General features: G+C 44.3%; 1 long non-coding RNA gene across 1 annotated transcript; it reads right to left on the bottom strand.

Annotated features, from left to right (window-relative positions):
- Nucleotides 1-2,109: 2,109 nt before the first annotated feature.
- On the bottom strand, nt 2,110-9,283 carry LOC308641336. The gene is made up of 3 exons (XR_014020435.1): nt 9,147-9,283; nt 3,798-3,965; nt 2,110-2,483 (listed from the first exon to the last, which is right to left on the bottom strand). It is a non-coding gene; the product is annotated as an uncharacterized lncRNA (long non-coding RNA).
- Between the last annotated feature and the right edge of the window lie 914 nt (nt 9,284-10,197).

Below are 10,197 nucleotides of genomic sequence, written 5' to 3'. Positions count from 1 at the left end.
TAACTTAATCTTGAAGTCAATTTTATTCAATATGAGGATGGCCACCCCTGCTTGCTTACGAGGACCGTGTGCATGGTATATTTTTTCCCAACCTTTCACCTTCAGCCTGTGTATGTCTTTTCCAAACAGATGTATCTCCTGAAGGCAGCATATTGTTGGATTTGTTTTTTTAATCCATGTTACCAGCCTATGTCGCTTTATTGGAGAGTTTAAGCCATTACCTTTTAGAGTTACTATTGATATATGGTTTGTACTTCCTGCCATGTTTGATTATTTATCTCTTTTTTTTCCTAATTTAGTTTGTATCTCCATGATTAGCTTTCCCCCCGTCCTCTGTCTTTACCGAGGCACTTCCTGCTGATGGTTTTGGTTATTGTTTTTCATTTCTTCCTCGTGTAGTGTTTTGCTCAAGATGCTTTGCAATGCTGGTTTTCTGGCTACAAATTCTTTTAACTTTTATTTATCATGAAAGATTTTTATTTCATTGTCGTACCTGAAGCTTAATTTTGCTGGATACAGAAATCTTGGTTGGCATCCATTGGATTTCAGTGTTTGAAATATGTTGTTCCAGGATATTCTCGCTTTCAGTGTCTATGATGAAAAATCCGTTGTTAACCTTATTGGTTTACCCCTGAATGTAATCTGTCTCCTTTCTCTTGTAGCTTTTAATATTTTCTCTTTGTTCTGTATATTGGATATCTTCATAACAATGTGTCTTGGCGTTGGTCTACTGTGATTTTGTGTGCTCGGTGTCCTGTATGCATCTTCAATTTGTATATCTGTTTCCTTTTTTATTTCTGGAAAGTTTTCTGTAATTATTTCATTCAGCAGGTTACTCATTCCCTTGGTTTGAATCTCTGTACCTTCTTCTATCCCAATGACTCGTAAGTTTGGTTTTTTTATGTTATCCCATAACTCTTGGATGTTTTTCTCGTGATTTTTTACCACCCTTTCTGAGTTGGCTAGACTCTTTTCAAGATGATATATTTTGTCTTCATTATCTGACGTTCTGGCTTCTACTTGCTCCACTCTGTTATTGATACTCTCAATTGAGTTTAATTTGGTTTATCGTTTCCTTCACTTCTAGAATTATTGTTTGATTATTTTTTATACTCTCTATCTCCTGATAAAGATGCTTAACTTCTTCTTTTAACTGTTTATGCAATTCATTCTCAATGTGTTCTTTCGCTGCTTGAATTTGCTGTCTTGTATCCTCTTTAAGGTTCCATTCCATCTGTCTAAGGTGTTCCTTGAGTGCTTTTTTGACCATTTCTCTGATGACTCTAGGTCCTCCTGAATATTTAGGCTGTCCTGCATTGTTTGTACTCCTTTTCTGTCGCGACCCCTTGCCCGCAAGGAAGACGCAACAACAGGAATCTTCTTTCAGCCGTTTATTCAGGCCCCTGATGTTTCTTCTTCTCCCTCTCGGACGCCCCTCCCAGCCTTAATAAAGCATCCCAAGCCCCAATGTGAAGCTGCTACGTGGAGCTTTCTCATAGGGTGTTAAAAAATCACGTGCCAACTCTCCCAAATAAGGAGTTGTTTGTCACAGACCACAGCGGAGCCAGCGCCATCTTGTAATGGTGACCACAGTCCGAAGAAACGGCTCACCACAGTTCCCCCTTTTGTTTTCTAAGAACAACACAGGAGAGAGTAGAGGTCCTATCCCACTGTGCAGAAGTGGCTGCATAGTATGGCTCAGCCCCAAGGAGGCGCCTTCCCCAGATCTGAGGCCATATCAGCCGACGCTTTTCTCCGTGGGACGGGGCGTGGACGCGTCTAACCCGCATACAATAGGACATGCTCTCCTTGAGGTCCACTTCAGGGATCACTCAAGTGCAGTGCCTTGCCTCGCATCCTGTATCGTGACGATGGTGGACGAAGGGGGATAGCTAAGGCTGAACTGTGGCTGTATAGAAATACAACGATAAACAAGTTGGTAACACCCTAAAAGAAAGGCACGGGTCTTAAGGCGATAGAAAAGCACTAGTGTGGAAACCCATCTGCGTGCAATGGTAGGAAAGCCGGCAGAGTGCAAGGGCTTTCCAACACTAAGAGAATAGCAAGGAAAGACATGTCGATCCCAGTGTAATGTCCGTAAGACTTGGGGTGCGACGACCATGTCAAAGATTTACTGTTTAATTTGCGCAAGCCAAACTTGAGGTGAGTTGCCATTTTCTAAAGCTGCAAGAGCTTGTATGATCATAGCTTTATCGTGAGCATTGCGGGCCTTGAGGCGACAGAGAAACCACAAGCAGAGAACCATACCGAAGCAACACATTGCACCAAAAATGCCTACCCCCACCCACTCTTTAAAAAAGGAAAAGGCAGAGGATATCCAATCGGTGAATTGACCCAAAGTTACGGGATCGACATGGGTACTGTTCAAGACAGCTATCTGGGTTAGTTGAGACTGGATCATGTCTTCCGCTGCCATGGACCAATTTCCGGCCAAGTATTCGCCAATGATACGGGAGGCATTCCTGGAATCATTAAATCTGACAGAGGTTATACATAAATGCGCACGTTGGTCAACACAGCCCAAAAGCACCAAATCAGCCAATTCTTCTACCTGAGCTTGGAGTAAATCTATTCTTTGGTTGGCAGCTAAAATCCCTGACAAAATATGTTGATTAATTGTATTCTGGGATTCAAGTATGGTGGAAGTTTGTTGAACAACTTGATTAATGGTGGCAGCAGTCTGCACTTGACTGGCCATGGCCACTCCGACCGTGACCGCTGCAGCAGCAGATACCGCCACGGCTGTCACTATAGCAGCTGTGATTCCAAAATCCCTGCGGACTCTAAGTAGCTCAACAATGGGGAATTCGTCAGGGTCCGCAGTGACTGGGATTGGGACAAAAGTTGGAATTTTCATAACCACCGCTACAGTCCAAGAACCATCCCAACACTCAGATAAGAGACAGGTAACATTAGAACAATCCAGCACCCCTGACGAGGTGTCATTAGCCAAAAGGAGTAAGAACGGGGATTGGACACAGACCATTGCAGGGGGCAATGCGGCATTATATAACAGAGAGTTGAACGAAACAGATGTGAGTCTTTTACCTCGTTCACTCTCCCTAACAGTGCCAGAAACATTAGCCAGCCAACTTTTGGCTCCCAGCAATTGAGCCAGTGCAGAAATATCAGCTGAAGCCCCCTTTTCATTGGAGATCAGCCATTGAAACCAGGACCAACCCACTCCTGTAGAGGAGTTGACACTGTTGTTAAAGTTATAAACATACCTCTTAAGAGAGGGGGAAAGGGAGAAACCTTTAGCAACTTGACGTTGCTCCCAAGAATGACCCTGACAAGGCGTAAATGTTGGGGGGAAACCAAGATTAGGGGTACAGTAAGGAGAGGCCTTAAAATGGGTGGCATTATAAAGACTATTAGAAGAAGGAGGCACTGGGATTAGTACCTCGGAGATAATAGCCAAGGTAGTTGTGTTTAAAGCAGAGCTATTTGCGGGGGTTCCTGAGCCTTTTTGTGCCCCTGAGACTACTTGGCTCAGCACAGCACTGAGAATGCTCCCTGAAACCTGACTGGACCGCAATGGGTCCTCCCAGTTAGTCAAATTCTTGGTCTTAAGACTAATACAATGAGTGTTCCCAAGGCTGAAACAAAAAACTCCTGTGAGATTAACTTGAGATTGATTAAAAATGCTATCCACGTCCCCTCTAGGAGAGGCACAGGGAGCAGACATCTCACATGAGGTAGAGAAAAGAGTGGGGAGGACACTAGAATTACCATGAACCGGCATTGGCATTGGCCAAGCCCGTGCCACTGCCCACCACTGCATTGGTGTCATCTGTGTCATCGGCATCAGCACCAGAGCCAGAGCACTTAGCAGAATGAAGATCCTCATCACGGGATTGCTGTGGTATTTCCTGTTGCTGGTTAGCCGACGTCAAGACTCTTCTTGTCAGGCGTTCAGGGACCCACAACGGTTCCGTGCGATCCTGGGGAAAAACACATACAGATCCTCGTGCCCATGTCAGCACGGGGTCGGGGCCGTTCCATTGGCCCGTAAGAACATCTTTCCACTTAACATAGCCAATCACAGAGGGCTGAGGGGACACATGTCTATCGGCCGCAGAGCGATCATGAATATCCAAATTCAAAAAATTAATGGTAAAGAGAGCTAAGGACGGGCGTTCTTTAGGAGTATGAAGAGAGCTAAGGACAGGCGTTCTTTAGGAGTATGTTCAGCACCTATTCCCCCCTTTTGTTTATGTAAAGTTTCCTTTAAGGTGCGATGAGCACGCTCAACAATGCCTTGCCCTTGAGGATTGTAAGGCAAACCATGAGTAAGTTGCACTCCCATAGTAGAACAAAAAGATGTAAATTGTCTTCCAGTATAAGCAGGTCCATTATCAGTCTTAAGGGACGTAGGTGCACCCCACGCCGCCCAGGCCTCCAGGCAATGAGTAATGACATTACGTGCCTTTTCTCCCGATAAAGCAGAAGCATGAATAATTCCAGAGTACGTATCAACAGAAACATGGACATACTTGAGGCTACCAAAGTCAGGTATGTGTGTCACATCCATTTGCCAGACAACCAATGGCTTCAATCCCCGTGGGTTCACTCCATAAGTAGGGGGATGAAGAAATGTGACACAATGGGGACAGTGTAATACTATCTGCCGAGCATCTGCTCTTGAAATAGAAAAACGCCTGCGCAGTGTTAAAGCATTAACATGAAAATTTTGGTGAAACAATTTAGCCTCCTCTAAGGAGGAAGCCAAACAGATCAACTGACCTCTAGTGGCTGAGTCCGCACAGGCATTACCCTGCGATAACGGACCAGGAAGAGAGGTGTGAGCCCGGATGTGCACTGGATAAAAAGGAGCAGTGCGGCCACGGATAAGCTGTTGAAGCTGATTAAAGTAAGCAGATACATTACGGGCATCACTAATAGCTCCCACAGCCTCCAGGATTTGTAGTGCTTGCACCACATAGATGGAGTCCGAAATGAGATTAAAGGGAAAAGAACACTGTTTAAAAACCTCAATAACAATTTGTAGTTCTACCCATTGTGGATTTCCAGGAGCAAATTGATGCTGGACAGGGGGAGAATCATTAATTACATAAGCTCCCATTCCAGACTTGGAACCATCAGTAAAAATGTTAACAGCCCCCGGAATGGGACTGGATGAAGTTACTTTAGGGAAAATGATAGGATGTTCTTTAACAAAATGGAGTAACGGATGAGAAGGGTAATGATTATCAATATCCCCTTGAAACGAGCAACATAGAATAGCCCAGTTATCTAGAGTAGCACACAAGACACTAAGTTGAGCTTTAGTGTAGGGTATAATAAGAGAAGAAGGTGATTGTCCGAAAAATTGAATGCTTTGTTGAATCCCTTTAAGTGCTAATGCTGCAACAGCATCAGGATAATATTCTAAGGATTTTCCTGGGGATACATGTGGGTGAATCCATAGCAAAGGTCCATCTTGCCACAGTACTCCAGTAGGCTGCCGCATAGTGGCAAGCACACATAACTGGAAAGGTTTATCACTCTGGAGCCTGCATAAAGTAGCATGTTGTATAGCTTCTTCTACTGTCATAAGGGCCGCTCTAGCCTCTTTGGTGAGGCTACGAGGGGAAGTAAGATCTGGATCACCCCTAAGAGTAGCATACAAAGGCTGTAGCATAATATTAGAAATATGTAAATATCCTCGTATCCAATTAATATCTCCCAGCAGTTTTTGAAAATCATTTAGAGTTTGGAGATCCTGAGCTCGTATGGTGATTTTCTGTGGTCGTAATTTGTCACACCCAATTGTTGCTCCCAAATACTTAATAGAATCCCCTGTTTGAATCTTTTCAGGTGCGATATGCAGTCCATATTGAGCTAACAACTTCACTAGGTCTTTATAGGCCTCATGAACTGTCTGCTCTGATTTAGCAGCCAATAATACATCATCCATATAATGAATGATCTTGATGGAGGAATACTTTTGTCTGAGAGGTGCGAGTGTCTTCCCCACATACATCTGACACATCGTGGGACTATTAGCCATTCCCTGCGGCAACACTACCCACTCAAACCTTTGATCTGGTTCCTCGTGGTTACACGAGGGAAGGGTGAAGGCAAAACGCTGCGAGTCTTTAGGATGCAAAGGAATAGAAAAGAAACAGTCTTTAATGTCAATAACAATAATGTGCCAACCCTGAGGAACCGAGGAGAGCAGAGGCAGCCCTCTTTGAATGGGCCCCATAAGTTGCATTTGAGCATTAACTGCTCGTAGATCATGCAGTAGGCGCCACTTCCCTGATTTTTTCTTAATGACAAATATGGGAGTATTCCATGGAGAAGTAGAAGGCTGGATGTGACCCAAGTCACGTTGTTCTTTAACTAGAGCATGGGCTGCTGCCAATTTAACCGAGGGAAGAGGCCACTGAGGCACCCAAACAGGCTCCTCGGTGAGCCATGTTATGGGTATTTGAGCCCCAGCGGCCCCTAGGAAAAACCCAGACCAAATCTGTCAAACTTTTGATGACCTTGTACAGGATGCTTACGTCCCTGTAAATGTTTTCCTAGTCCTAGACCTGGCCTATACCCCATATTTTGCATAATCTGTTGAGACACTGGGGAATAGTCATTACTAAGAGTGAACCCCATGTCTTTCATCAGATCACGGCCCCATAGAGAGATAGGTAAATCAAGTACATAAGGCTGAAAGGTACCATTATGTCCTTCTGGATCCTTCCAGACTAGATGTCTACAGCTGATCTGAGGGGCCTGGGCATATCCAAGTCCTCTCAAGGATTGATCAGAAGTCTGCACTGGCCATCCCTTAGACCAGTCCCTAAGTGCTATAATACTACGGTCTGCTCCGGTATCCAGTAATCCCACAATAGATTTACCTTCTATGCTTAATTCCAAAGTGGGGCGATTGCTCATATCTAGTGACAAATAGGCACAATTCCCTCCGGTGGTACCAATCTCATTCCCTGTCCGTGACCTTGAATCAGCAGGGAAGTGATTATGTAAGCTAGGCAAAATTAGCAATTGAGCAATCCGATCCCCTGGGGAGATGGACACAATGCCCCTTGGAGCTTCCACCATAACCTTTATTATCCCTACAGTATCAGGACTTATGACTCCGGGGAAAACATGAAGACCTTGTAAAATAGAGGATGCACGTCCAATTAGCAAACCTACAGTGCCAGGTGGTAGAGGCCCTGTAAACTCAGTTTCCACCAATTGGACTCCCATCTTAGGTGTTAATACGAGTCTGGAGGTGGAACAGAGGTCCAATCCCGCGGCACCTGTAGTGGCTCTCCGCGTTTCATGGGATGGCGTAGAGATGGCCATGTCTCGGGTTCGGGTGTGACATTCTCCACTGCCCCATATATTTGTGGGCCCTGGGGTCGAGGGCCCCGTCGGCCGTTTTTTGGCCCAGCTGAAATAGGCTGTCCATGGATGTCCCTCACTAATCTACACTCTCTTGCCCAATGCTTCCCCTTTTTGCATCTTGGACACAACCCCGGTAGACGAAGGCCATTGGAAAGGCCACCGTGAGAAGGTCCAGTAAAATTGTCTTTTTTGGAATTGTCTTTTTTGGGACATTCACGTCTAACATGACCGGGTTGACCACAATGGAAGCATGTTCCGGCGGCAGGACTGCCCCCTTTTGTAATCCGAAGGATAGCAGCTGCAAGACCTGCATTAGTTAAAGGTCCTCCAATCTCTCTACACACCTTCATCCATGCTTCTATGCCTTTGTTCTTATAAGGAGCGATTGCTGCTTTACATTCCTTGGTGCATTGCTCAAAGACCAATTGCTTGACAAGGGGCATGGCTCTATCAGGATCCCCAAAAATCTTTCCAGCGGCGTCCACCATCCTTGCTACAAAGTCTGAAAAGGGTTCTGTAGGGCCTTGTATAATCTTAGTCAAATTACCAGATACCTCTCCTCTATTTGGAAGTGACTTCCATGCCCGAATGCAAATGTTATTAATTTGATCATATACCTCAAGAGGGAATCCCGTCTGTTGATTAGCAAATCTACCTTGCCCCAAAAGCATGTCCTTATCCCAATGAGGGTGTCCCGCCGCATGGTTTTGGGCGGCCTGCTCTATTGCGCCCTCTAGCACAAATGCTCTCCAGTCCAAATATTTACCTGGGGAAACACAAGCCCGAACAAGGCTAGCCCAATCAGAGGGAGTCATACAGTATCTAGACAGACTCTCCACCTGAGTTAGTGTGAAGGCGGCATCCACCCCATAAGTGCGCACAGACTCCGCCAGAGTCTTCACAATTTTGAAATCTAAGGGCTCATGGAATCTTCCCCTATTATCATCCTGAAAAACTGGATAAGCAAGACCCATCTCAGCGTTAACAGCCCTCCATGTTTGAGCATGGAAAGCTCTCCCCGAAACACCCCCGCCATACGGCGGTGGATCCGGAGGATCACATTTCTTGAGCTCCTGTTTATTTTTGTTCCCTTCTCCTATAGCTAAACTCCCTAGCTGGCGAGACAGCCTCCCAAGCTCCTCCTCCTCATCCTCCTCTTCCTCTGACCCACTTTCACATGGGGGTGTGCGCAGCGCACTGAGATCTGGATACAATCGTCTCTTCCCCTGTTTCACGCTCCGCACACTTCCATCCTCCCGAGATACCTCACTTCCTGCCGTCTCCGATTTCTCCTCATGTAATTGTTCTAGAACTTCCTGTCCTTTAGTAAGTGCTTCCTGACATCTGCCATCTGTGAGGCAACTACGGACCATTTTCCAAAGGGGTATCACCCCGCCCTCTAATATGCCCTGCTCAGAAGCAAAGTCAAGATCTTTGCCTAATTTATCCCAACTAGGTATAGTAAGACTGCCCCAAAATGCAAACCACGGTGCAGCAATATCCAACTTCCGTAAAAATCTTTGTAAAGTACTATGTTTCACTTCCAGGCCCTTGGAACGTAACAGGCCGTCTAGGGCCAGAAGAAGCGGACTTGAAGATGCGGCACCCATGACACAGCAACAAAAGAAACACAGAAAACAAAAGTGAAAGTACACAGTGCAGCTGCAATAAAATATAAAGCTCTCTCTTTCTTTGTAGAGGAGCTGACCCCGCTTTGATCGCGGATCCCACTTACTGGGACTATCCCCGCTTTGGTCGCTGATCCCACTTACCTGGGACTAACCGGTGCACCACCCCTGACGGCTGAAAGTTCTGGTTCCCGGGTTTCGGCACCACTTGTCGCGACCCCTTGCCCACAAGGAAGACGCAACAACAGGAATCTTCTTTCAGCCGTTTATTCAGGCCCCTGATGTTTCTTCTTCTCCCTCTCGGACGCCCCTCCCAGCCTTAATAAAGCATCCCAAGCCCCAATGCGAAGCTGCTACGTGGAGCTTTCTCATAGGGTGTTAAAAAATCACGTGCCAACTCTCCCAAATAAGGAGTTGTTTGTCACAGACCACAGCGGAGCCAGCGCCATCTTGTAATGGTGACCACAGTCCGAAGAAACGGCTCACCACACTTTTCTTCCTTGCTTTTTCATGCTGCTCATGTTGCTTCTTGTTCTGTTTGACTGCTGAGTTACTGTTTACTCCTATAAATTTATTTGATGCTTGGGAGGAAAAGTATTAGGAGGGATGGCAAGAAGTCACTAAAGAGAATGAGAGTAAGCAGGTTGAATTCAAGGAAGGGGGGATAAGAAAATTTAAAAGAAATGAAAAGACAAAAGAAAAAAATAGAAAAAATGAAAAAGAAATTAAACAATAATAAAAATTAAAATTAAAAAAAATTAAAAAAAAATTTTAAAAATTAAAAAATTTTATTTTATTTTTTTTTCTTTTTTTTCTGATTTGGGTTTTTCTTTCATTTTCATTTTTTTCTTTCTTGTTGTTTTATTAATTTTTTTTTATTTTTTTTACAAAATATTTTTTTTATATTTTTTTCTACTAATTTCAATTTAAATTTTTTTAACTATTATTATTATTTTATTTTTTATTTTTTTTTAATTTTTTTAATTGTTCTCTTTTTTAGTTCCTATTATTTTTCTTCTTTAGTCTTTTCATTTTTCTTATCCCCCCTTTTTCCTTGAATTCTACCTGCCTACTCTCATTCTCTTTAGAGACTTCTTCCCTTCCATTCAAATACCTTTCCTCCCAAGCATCAAATTAATTTATAGGAGTAAACTGTAACTCAGCAGTCTAACAGAACAAGAAGCAACATGAGCAG

Source organism: Spermophilus citellus, assembly GCF_964194105.1.
Source record: "Spermophilus citellus genome assembly, chromosome: 2".
Lineage (NCBI taxonomy): Eukaryota > Metazoa > Chordata > Mammalia > Rodentia > Sciuridae > Spermophilus > Spermophilus citellus.
Note: the sequence above shows the minus strand (reverse complement) of the source record. Positions and strands in the feature narration are given on the sequence as shown.